Here is a 12,058-nt window from a genome sequence, read left to right as displayed (position 1 = left end):
TACGCGGCCAATTATACGTATATATTAAATAAGGTTAAAGAATGCACCAAAAATATGAGACATAAACCCTTGTCGTTAATAGGGAGAGTAAACGCGTTAAAAATGTTCATTTTACCAAAACTGACATATGTGTTCCAAATGATCCCAATAAAGGTCCCGCAGGAGTTTTTCACGAAACTTAAAACCCTAATTCTAAAATATATATGGGGACGTAGGAAACCCAGGATTTCTTATGCGACTCTAGAAAGGGGGAAGATAGGAGGGGGATTAGCAGCCCCGAACTTTAGAAGATATTACCAGGCAGCAGTAATCTCACGAGTGGTGGATTGGGTGTATGACAAAGGGGATAAAGGGTGGGTAAATATAGAGAAAACACAAAGTGGAGTTAACCTAGGAAAAAGAATTTGGATACCACGGAACTATCGTGATCTGGGGAGCAGCACCAACCCACTAACTATCAACCTGTTTAAAATATGGGATAAAGTAGGAGAATTAAATCACTGGCAGTATAACTCACCTTTAATTTCATTATTAGACACAAGTTTTTTTTAAACCAGGGAAGGAGGAATTTGTTTATTTTTCTAGATGGGCAAAAAAGGATGATATTCGGTTGAAAGATGTGATGAGTGGAGATAGACTTTGCACTTTAGGAGAAATAAGACAAAGATGGGGATGTAGGAATTTAGATAGTTGGAGATATGCACAAATTAAACATTTTGCTCAGACCCTGCCTCGGCCACTCCGTGGGGAAGGAGATCTTAGACCGATGGAGAGAATGCTTTCAGACCCGAGCTGTAAGGAAAAAAGTATGTCCAAAATTTATAAAATCCTAGAGGAGGAAAAGGAACCAGGGGAACCACCATTCCTGAAAAAATGGGAAGAAGAATTGGGTGTTTTGGGGGATAAGGAACGTAGAAAGAAGATTTTAAGAATAGCAGGTACAATATCTAAGGACAATATGTCAGTGGAGATGTCATTTAAATTAATGGCAAGATGGTATATTGTCCCACAAAGAGCACACAAGAGAAGAGCAGATATATCAGCATTATGTTGGAGGGGATGCGACAAAGTGGGAACCTTTGCACATATCTGGTGGGAGTGCAGGAAGATTGGCCCATACTGGGAGAAAATAATAGAAAACATCTTCCGGATAACAGGGGAACAGGTAAAGAAGGAACCGTGGACATGCCTGTTTCATGATACTGAAAAAACATTAGGGGAATACAAAAACTCGTTGACTCCTCACTTACTGATAGCAGCAAAAAGCCTGATCCCAAAGAGATGGGGTACTCCCGAACCCCCATCTGTGAGGGAATGGTTAGGCAAAATAGAGTGGTTAAGATCAATGGAGGAGTCAATATTTAGAAGAGGAGATCAAGTGGAAATTTACTATAGTAAATGGGGAAAATGGCTGGAGTTCAAGAAAACAAGGGAATATCTCACAATGAGTGGACCTGAGGGGAAGTAAGAGGGAGAGCGAGAGAGGGGGAGAGAGAGAGGGGAGGGAGGGGGAGAGAGATTGGGGGGGAGGGAGGTTGGGGATATATAAGGGAATAGGAAGTATATCTTTGTAATACATTCCTTCTCTGTTTTTTTTTCATAAATTTTAACAAAACAAATAAAGAATAAAATAGAGGAAAATGTTGAAAAGGATTGCATGTGATGTGAAAGTAGCACTGCCAACAGGCAAAATGGTGGCGATGAGTTGAAGGGAATTAAATTAATAAGGGCGTAAAGCTTGCCACAATTTGTTGACGAGAGTTTAATGCGTGCTATATACTGATGCAAAAAAAAAAAAAACAGTATAAACACAATATGGAAACACTGACAATACCCCTAACAAGTAATATGCCTGGTTTAAACTTAAAAAGTCAACACAGCATGGCAAATTGGCAGCCCCTGATTTTTATAGAAAGTTGTAAAAAAAAATCACAGATTTTTACAAACTGTCAGTCAATTTACTGGCGTTTGCCAATGATGATGGTTGCACTGTTTTACCTGTTTTTTATGAATCTGTCATTTTCTGCTGCCAGTCTTGTGGTTCAGGGACCACTACTTGACAGCAAAGCAGGGTCCGAGACACAGTTTGCAACATTATAGCAGGACGTGAACACACCTCCAGCTACACCATAGGGCATTGATGGAGATCATGGAGAAGCAGAATAGTGAGAAGGTCATCCCTCTGCTCCTGTCAGCATGTGCACGGTGGAAAGCCTTTATTGGTTCCCCTCCCTGATTTAAGCTCTGCTGCACAAAGGATTACAGGTGACAAGTTTTGCTACTTACAGTAGGCACATTTTAAATAACATTTAATCAAACCCAAAACTGCAATAATTCTTTAGTTTGAGAATGTCTGCCTGCAGGTCATCTCCTTTCTGACAATCTCCTCTGTTGAATTAGTTGCAATGCAAACTAATAATCAGTCATAGGTTTACAGTCTTAACTTGTCATCTGGACATTACTCTGCATTCCTTGGAAGAGTTTGCAGCAGCACGTGCGATACAAACACATACGTACCAGGAAGAATATAAAAGTATAGTAGTTTACTGTACTCTATATAAACCGGTCTTAAAGGGAAAAAAGGGTGATTATGCTGCTTTACCTGTGTGCATACTGCTAGCAGAGAGGATCTCATTGGGTGGCAGACTTCAGCTGTCAAAGTGGTGACAATGACAACCAGCACAGGACTTCCAGCTGCTCCCTCCTGCTCTCTAGGACAGCTCAGTGCAGTCAGTGGAAGCAAGAGTTTATTTTTCAGTTTTGTATCTCCTATTTATTGCGTCCTCCTCCTCCTCCTCCACCCCACTTTACCTCCTTTCCCTGGCTGACATCAGTCCAGTCTGAACCGGTTCCTATGAGCACAGAGTGTGGCAGATAATGAGACTGGGGAGGGGGTGCTGCCAACGCAGTGACAACCCAGGAGCTTTGCCTGGTGCTGGAAGGGAGCTGACTGGATGCTACCTGGGTCTAATGGTCACTGGTGACATAGTACCAGCAGCTGCACAGACCAGAGATTAGCTGCATCCTGCTCATAAATGTCAATCAGTTCAGGCTGCTGTGGGCTGCTTATTATTACATTAGTTGTAGTAGTATTATTATTATATAGAATATACATGTGGTGAACAGTTTGCGCAGTGCTTTACAAAATAAAAGGACCCAGTACAGTTAGGGCTGGTGCAGCGCATTATTTATGCGCGATTTGCACGCATTTTTAGCGACACTACCATTGAACTCTATTAAAACTTGAGTTTTGATGAAAGCACATCAAGAATGCAGCATGCAGGATTTTGAAGCACTTTTGTTAAAACGTGTTTTGATTAGAGTTCTACGATAACATGGCTAAAAACCGGTGTAAAATGCACATAAAAAAGTGCCACGCCACTAGAGATGGGCTACAGGCATCATTCAGATATCATTCTTTCCAGCCGGCCATTCTGTGCATGATAAGAATGATCATAGCGGCAGTTCCGCTGCTTGATCGTTCTTATAGGCGACGGGTGGGGACGTCCTCCCCTCCCGCCACCATCCGGTGCTTTCTCCGGGCTTATCTGTGCCATCGGGGGCCCGGAGAAAGAATCGGCCGGCACCTGATGACGACGATAGAGTCATCTCTATGACCGTCGGAGGCCCGGGAGCAACGTTATGATGTCACGCCCAGGTTCCCGGAAGTAAACAAAGCAGCGATTGTAGCTGTCAGCATGAGATCGTGAATTTTTTCCCCCAATCTCATGCTTTCCAGCCTGGAAGCATTATTGACCCCCCATCTCTCCATAAAGGGGACCTGTCACAATAGATTCCTATTACAAGGGATGTTTACATTCCTTGTAATAGGAATAAAAGTGATCAAAAAAAAAGTAAAAAAAAAAAAAAAAAAAGTGTAAAAATAAAAAAAACACACATGTGAGGTATCACCACGTGCGTTAGAGTGTGTGCAACAATTCTAGCACTAGACCTCCTCTGTAACTATAAACAGGTAACCTGTAAAAAATGTCTCAACTATGGAGATTTTTAAGTACTGAAGTTTGGTGCCATTCCATGAGTGTGCGCAATTTTAGGTATCTATTTACTCGGCGTAACATCATCTTTCACATTATACAAAAAAATTTGGCTGACTTTACTCTTTTGTTATTTTTAATCACATGAAACCGTTTTTTTTTTCCAAAAGAAAAAGGTATTTGAAAAATGATTGTGCAAATACCGTACAAGATAAAAAGTTGCAATGACCACCATTTTATTCCCTAGGGTGTCTGCTAATAAATATATATAATGTTTGGGGGTTCTGAGTAATTTTCTAGCAAAAAATTATGATTTTTACATGTAGGAGGGTAGTGCTAGAATAGGCCCGGTATTGAGTTAAATGACAATTTTTTTATTTTATTTTTTTATTGCATTTTAGTGCAAATATGAGATCTGAGGTCTTTTTGACCCCAGATCTCATATTTAAGAGGTCCTGTCATGCTTTTATTCTATTACAAGAGATGCTTACATTCCTTGTGATAGGAATAAAAGTGACAGATTTTATTTATATTTTTTTTAAAAAGAAGAGTGTAGAAATAAAATATAAAAGGTAAAATAAATAAGATTTTTTTTATTTTTTTAAACACGCCCTGTCCCGTCAAGCTCGCATGCAGAAGTGAACGCATAGGTGAGTAGCGCCCGCATATGAAAACAGTGTTCAAACCGTACATGTGAGGTATCGCAGCAATTGGTAGAGCGAGAGCAATAATTCTAGCCCCAGACCCCCTCTAACTCAAAACATGCAACCTGTAGAATTTTTTAAACGTCGCCTATGGAGAATTTTAAGGGTAAAAATGTGTCGCCATTCTGCTAGCGGGCGCAATTTTAAAGCGTGACATGTTGGGTATCAATTTACTTGGTGTAACATTATCTTTCACAATATAAAAAAATTGGGCTAACTTTACTGTGGTCTTATTTTTTTATTCAAAAAAGTGTATTTTTTTACAAAAAAAGTGTATTTTTTTACAAAAAAAGTGCGCTTGCAAGACCGCTGCGCAAATACGGTGTGACAGAAAGTATTGCAACGACCGACATTTTATTCTCTAGGGTGTTAGAAAGAAATATATAATGTTTGGGGATTCTAAGTAATTTTCTAGCAAAAAAAACTATTTTCTTGATCATACATCACGGGACACAGGAGCTCATTACATAGTGGGTTATATAGGCACCTCTGGTGATTGGACACTGGTTAACCCCAATTAAGGAGAATTCCTCCCCTATATAACCCCTCCCATATGGGAGGTGCCTCCGTTTTTTCGCCAGTGTCTATGGTGGTTGGTCACGTAAAATATGTGCTATGAAGAAAGCTCTGTGCAGGTCCCTGCGGGGGCCTAAGGGCTACAACAAACCGAATCCATATCTCGGGCCGATATTTGACTCCCAAGATGGTTTGGTACCCGGGCCTCGTCATCCGAAGAAACGAGGTTTGGCCTGTAAGTCCTCTACATTGGAAGACTGGGCTCTGGGAAAACCAGACTTGGTGTACTGTTTACACAGAGCGCACGAAAGTTTCTGGCAGAGTCTTTTACATGGTCCAGGTAGGAGGTTCTTCTGAGAAAGAACCCCAAAAAAACCTGAAGGTTGGCACAACTCTGCCCGCCGTGATGGGTGAAGGCTGGAATCTGCCTGTTTTCAGCAATTCCTGCGGCGAAGACAGGTAAGGGAAGTTAATCCTATATATAATTATATGATGGATTTCTTCATTTTGAGTAGTTGTATGTCTTACCTGGTTTCCACCACTAGAGGGAGTAAGAGCAGCCTGATGCATACTTACATGCCTTTTCAGTACACACGCTCAGTGAAGCCTGGTTCTCCAGCTGTCTCACGTCTCCACTGCAATCCCTGCCACAATAGAGGTAACACAGGGGTTAGTAGTCTGGGGGTCCCACGCAGCTCCGATGGAGTTTCCCTTTCCCCCCTGGATTCCATGGCCCTCGTGCACGCACGCCGGGCGCGCTCCCAGCCTAATGGAGGAGGGGGGAGTGTGGTTGTGAGCCGTGCATGTCAGTGTGCACGGCGCTGTACTGCGCAGGCACCAGGCGGCAGATTTAAAAAGCCCAGAGCGTCAGGGGGCTGTAAGTGGAGACACAGGAGCTGTGGGCGGTAAGCATCCATCCCAAGGGATTGGATCCAGGCAAACCTTAGACACCTACTCAGCATCAGGTTGTGCAGTTTAAGCATATATATTTATTGTGAGACTTTAAGCACAACAGTGATTGCACTTTGTACTAGTACCTCTGCTTTGTAGCTTAGGACTATGTCTCCTCGTAAGAGGGTCTCAGGGGGAGGTAACAAGGGCACTGGTAAATCACTGCCTAGGTCCAGGGGTTCTAAAAATGCCTGCAAGTTACCACCCCCCCCCCCTGCAAGACTGGAGCCAGCCTCTCAGGACGAGTCAGTGCCCCTGTCAGGTTTTGCAGCCTCTCCTAATGTGTCAGCCCCGGTTTATGTCACTGAGGACTCCCTTAGGGCTACATTGGAGGGTTTTGAAGGCAGAATAATGAATTTTATTTCTGCTTCCCTGAAAGATAGCAGGAAAAGGGGTAGATCCCATCCCTCTGCTGAAATTCCTCTCTCAGATGATTCTTCTGAAAATGAAGAGAGATCTCTGTCTGGGGACAGGGATCATGAGCAGTCGGATGAATCAGAGGAAGAGGAGAGAGTCCCCTCCTCCCAGGCACTCAAAAAACAGGTGCAATATTATACTGAGTTGGTGTGTACCACATTCAAAATACCTGCTGCTGTCGCTACGTCCTCTGTTTCTTCCCTGGGAGTCAGGAAAGTCCCACAGACTGCTTTTTCCTTTCCAATTCATCCCTTAATGGATAAATTGATGTATGAGGATTGGGGACATCCCGATAAACTGTTTGCTCCTCCTAAAATGTTTTCTATGCATTATCCTCTGGAGGAAAGTTTCACCAAGAAGTGGGGGGTCCCATCCGTCGATGCGGCTGTTTCTTGCGTGAATAAAAACCTGACTTGACCGTTGGATAATGCTCAGGTATTTAAAGATCCAACTGATAAGAAGCTGGAAACCTTATTAAAAGCCTCCTTTTCCATGACTGGCGCTGTAGTGCAACCTACAGTCGCAGCCGTGGGGTTGTGTCAGTTCCTCAAGGAACAGGTTAAGCAAATGCTTGGCCTCCCTCCCAGTGAGGAAGTAGAGAATTATGCAGAAATACCTCAAATTCTGTGTTTCATGATTGATGCGATTTTGGATTCTGTCCAACAAGCATCTCGTTTGTCTCTCCTGTTGGTACACATGCAAAGGGCCCTATGGCTAAAGAATTGGGCAGCTGAGCTGTCATGCAAGAAGCATTTGATTGGGTTCCCGTTTAAAGGGGAACGTTCAAAAAATTTCAGGGGGTGAATCTACTCTCCTTCCAGTCAAAAGGAGCAAACGTCCATCATTTAGGCGTGCTCTGTCTCCCGGAGCATCAAGCTCTAAGCAGTGGCGACGGCCTTCTCAACCCTCCTCTACAGGAAAGGCTCAGGGCCGGGCCCAGGGGCAGAAAAAGACTTGGGGGCGAAAGCCTGCCAAGCAAAGCCCAAAAGCTTCCTTGTGAAGGGGCGCCCCCGCTCGGCCAAGTGGGGGGAAGGCTCCTGCAGTTTGCAGGAACCTGGCGGAAAGAGATCCGGGACAAGTGGGTGATCTCTTCGGTATCTCTGGGCTACAGGCTAGAGTTTCAGGAGATCCCACCTTCTCGCTTTCTAAGGTCAAGGATCCCCAGGAATCCAGTAAAGCAAAAACCACTATTTCTGGCCTTAGATCACTTACTATCCCAGGGGGTGATAGTAGATGTGGACCCAAAAGAACAGGGTTCAGGGTTTTACTCGAATCTCTTCACCGTTCCGAAGCCAAATGGAAGTGTCAGACCTATCCTGGATCTGAAGGATCTGAACCGGTTCTTACGCATCCGGTCCTTCCGAATGCAGTCAATTCTCACTGGGGTCTCCTCCCTGCAAGGGGGAGAGTTTATGGCATCAATAGACATCAAGGATGCATATCTCCATGTGCCAATTTTTCCCGCACACCAAAAGTATCTAAGGTTCGCGGTAGAGTGGCGCCATTTTCAATTTGTGGCCTTGCCGTTCGGGCTTGCTACGGCCCCTCGAGTCTTCACAAAGATTCTGGACCCTCTCTTGGCAAACCTAAGAGCTCAGGGTATAGCCGTCATGGCTTATCTAGACGATTTGCTTCTCATGGAGAAAACAGTAGCGTTCCTGAACCACAGCGTTATCAGAACGCTAGAACACCTGGAACGCCTAGGTTGGATTATAAACCTAGAAAAGTCGTCCCTACAGCCTGCCACCAGGTTGGAATACCTGGGTATGATCATCGACACCGCTCAGGGCAAGGCGTTTCTACCAAGGCCAAAAGCCTTGGCCATCGGGGATCTGGTGCGCCTAATTCTGGGCAGGAGATCTTCCCCCATTCGCTTGTGCATGAGACTGTTAGGGAAAATGGTTGCCTCCTTCGAGGCCGTCCCATTCGCCCAGTTCCACTCAAGGCCTCTGCAGAGATGCATCCCTGCGGCTTGGAACAAGACGCCCCAATCCTTGGATCTTCCTATGCGTCTATCCCCAGGGACACGCAAGAGTCTCGTCTGGTGGTTACAAACCAAGAATTTGCTGAAAGGCAAAACCTTTCTTCCTCTTCCATGGAAGATTATCACAACAGATGCCAGCCTGACAGGCTGGGGAGCAGTGTTGGAGGAGACGTGCTCGCAGGGGAAATGATCTGCGATGAAGAAGCTATTGCCCATAAATGTCTTGGAGATATGGGCAGTTTATATGGCTCTCATAAGGTGGTCTTACAGACTACGGGTCTCCCTGTTCGGGTTCAGTCCGACAATGCCACAGCAGTGGCCTATATCAATCACCAAGGTGGTACCAGGAGTCTGGTTGCACAAAAAGAGGTGAATCGCATACTTGTCTGGGCAGAAAAGCATGTTCCGTGTCTTTCTGCAGTCTTCATTCCAGGAGTGGAAAATTGGCAGGTGGATTTTCTGAGCCGCCAGCAGTTATGCCCAGGAGAATGGGCTCTGCACCCCGACGTGTTTTGGAACATATGTCACAGGTGGGGTACTCCAGACGTAGATCTGTTTGCGTCCACGTTCAACAGGAAACTGGACAATTTTGTGCCAAGGACAAGAGATGCACTTCCTTGGGGGTCAGATGCTCTGACAGTTCCCTGGGATCAGTACAATCTGATCTATGCCTTCCCCCCGTGCCCGCTTCTGTCGCGGTTCCTGGGAAGAGTCAAGAGGGAGCCAAAATTGGTCCTTTTGGTAGCCCCGGCTTGGCCCAGGCGACCGTGGTACGCAGAGATCATGAAGTTGGCAGTAGGCAGGCCATGGATCCTCCCTCTCCGGCCAGATCTGCTCTCACAGGGTCCAATTTACCATCCTGCTTTACACAGTCTGAATTTGACGGTTTGGCTGCTGAGACCCACATTCTGAGAGACCGTGGCCTTTCAAGGCCAGTCCTTTCTACTCTGGTCAATGCCAGAAAGCCGGCCTCCAGGCTTATTTATTACAAAATCTGGAGGGCATATGTTTCCTGGTGTGAACTCAGGGAATGGCATCCTAGAAAGTATGTCATTAGCAGGATCTTGGCCTTTCTCCAGTCAGGCCTAGAAATGAATTTGGCCATAAGCACTATCAAGGTGCAGATTTCGGCCTTGTCAGTGTTTTTTCAGAAGCCACTTGCATCGCATTCCCTGGTGCGGGCTTTCATCCAGGGGGCCATGCGGATAAGACCGCCAGTCAAACCTCCGGTATGCCCATGGGATCTGAATTTGGTTCTCTCGGCTTTGCAGGGGCAACCATTTGAACCTTTGCATCTGGCTTCATTAGTTCTCCTGACTAAAAAATTGGTTTTCTTGGTAGCCATATCCACGGCTAGAAGAGTATCAGAGCTAGCAGCTCTTTCCAGCAAGGAGCCGTATCTAATTATTCATAAGGACCGGGTGGTCATGCGTCCCAACAGGTCCTTTCTACCTAAGGTGGTTTCGGGATTCCATTTGAATCAAGATATAATCCTACCATCCTTTTTTCCGGACCCACAGTCCGCAGAAGAAGAATCTTTGCACACTTTGGATGTGGTTAGAGCAATCAGTATATATCTTCAAGCAACTGCTCAGATAAGGAAAACTGATTGCTTATTTATTTTGCCGGAAGGCCCTAGGAAGGGCCAGGCGGTGTCAAAATCCACTCTCTCAAGGTGGATTAGACAGGTTATTTCTCAAGCCTATAGTGTTAAAGGGAAAATCCCTCCTTTTCAAGTGAAAGCGCACTCTACACTCTACTAGGGCTGTAGGTGCTTTTTGGGCAGTGCTTCACCAGGCCTCCCTGGCTCAGATCTGTAAGGCTGCAACTTGGTCATCAGTCCACACATACACCAGATTCTATCAGGTGGATGTCAGAGGGCAAGAGGATATCGCCTTTGGGCGCAGTGTACTGTAGGCTGCAGTTTAGGTCCTCCGGTCCCTGGCGGTCTATAATTATGATCTGTGTCTCCCTCCCCTCAATCTGAGCATTGCTTTGGGACATCCCACTATGTAATGAGCTCCTGTGTCCCGTGGTGTATGATCAAGAAAATGGGATTTTTATATACAGCTTACCTGTAAAATCCTTTTCTTGAGAGTACATCACGGGACACAGGGCTCCCGCCCCTCTTGGGTTTTTACGTGGTTTCTTATTGCTTTGCTACAAAACTGAGGTACCTCCCATATGGGAGGGGTTATATAGGGGAGGAATTCTCCTTAATTGGGGTTAACCAGTGTCCAATCACCAGAGGTGCCTATATAACCCACTATGTAATGAGCTCCTGTATCCCGTGATGTACTCTCAAGAAAAGGATTTTACAGGTAAGCTGTATATAAAAATCCCATTTTTAACTTGTAAACAACAAATCTCAAAAAGAGGCTCTGTCCTTAAGTGGTTAAAGTGCAATAATAAAAGTGAAAAATTCCTAAAATATAGTGCCTGAGGGTCTCCTTAGTCTGCCTGTAAAAGTGGCCCATCTGCACCGTGCATAGGACATGCAGCAGCAAAATGTAATTTCTAATGACAGAAAAAAAGAGTCAAATCACATTTAAAGCGGAGTTCCAATAACATAGAGGATTTTTTTTTTAAATCATTCTATTTGTATCTTATAATGTAAAATTAACAATCATTATTCTCTTAAAAAGAGCCGCTTTCATTACTATTTTACAATAAAAGTTAGCTTATATTATTTGTGCTTGGGCATTCCCATCTTAGGTGTGGGCAGGTGAAACCCACAAGCATACGCTTCTTTGGTTAAGCTGCTGCTGTATTACCAGCATACACGGCCATTCTCGCACATGCGCCACGCCGTACACTTTCAACGTTGTCATCACAACGGGTGTCGTAGTCGAAAGTGCCCACCCCCGTTCTGATGGCAACGAAGGCCTCAGCGCTGCCCAGTGACTCCTGGAAAATGATGACAGACATCTCCCAGGAGCAAATGACGTCAGGCGCCTTGGAGAGGAAGAGGCAGATTACGAGAGACCCCCTAGCAACAGACCTGAAAAGGTGAGTAAAAAAAAAATGTTTTCCAAAGGTTGTTCTTTAAATTGAATGCAGCTGAATACTGTAAAAAAGCATTTATGACTGGAACTCCGCTTTAAATTGACTCACGGTTGCAATTGCCCGCACCCAGCTCTTTAAAAAAAAATGCAAAATCTATATCAGGCCCTCTTCCAAAGGGGGTGCTATGGGGCCTAAAGCACCTTGTCCCCATGTTGATGGGGACAAGGGTCTCTTCCCCACAACCCTGGGCTTTGGTTGTAGGGGTCTGCGGGCAGGGGGCTTATCAGAATCTGGAAGCCCCCTTTAACAAGGGGGCCCTCAGATCACAGCCCCCCTATGTGAATGAGTATGGGTTACATACCCATTCACCAATAAACTGTAAAAAAAAAGTCATTAAAAAAACAGAGACGGTTTTTGACAATTCCTTTATTTAAAAAAAATAAAAAAACAGTGTCCCTCGATGTAAATCCATCGTCAATCACGCA

The 12,058-nt window shown here is 44.8% G+C and overlaps 1 protein-coding gene across 2 annotated transcripts in view; it reads right to left on the bottom strand.

The window, feature by feature from the left end:
• SLC16A9 (solute carrier family 16 member 9) overlaps positions 1-2,895 on the bottom strand; it is a 69,152-nt gene extending 66,257 nt beyond the window's left edge. Inside the window, exon 1 of one of the 2 annotated variants that reach the window (XM_077454122.1) lies at positions 2,603-2,895. The gene's annotated coding sequence lies outside the window, so the exon portion shown is untranslated. The remainder of the gene's footprint in view (positions 1-2,602) is intronic. The other variant, XM_077454121.1, reaches the window with a different exon arrangement.
• Between the last annotated feature and the right edge of the window lie 9,163 nt (positions 2,896-12,058).

This window comes from Lithobates pipiens, unplaced genomic scaffold (genome assembly GCF_037356315.1).
Source record: "Lithobates pipiens isolate NorthernLeopardFrog02 unplaced genomic scaffold, aLitPip1_a1.2 Scaffold_25, whole genome shotgun sequence".
Classification (NCBI taxonomy): domain Eukaryota; kingdom Metazoa; phylum Chordata; class Amphibia; order Anura; family Ranidae; genus Lithobates; species Lithobates pipiens.
This window is presented reverse-complemented; position numbering and strand designations above follow the sequence as displayed.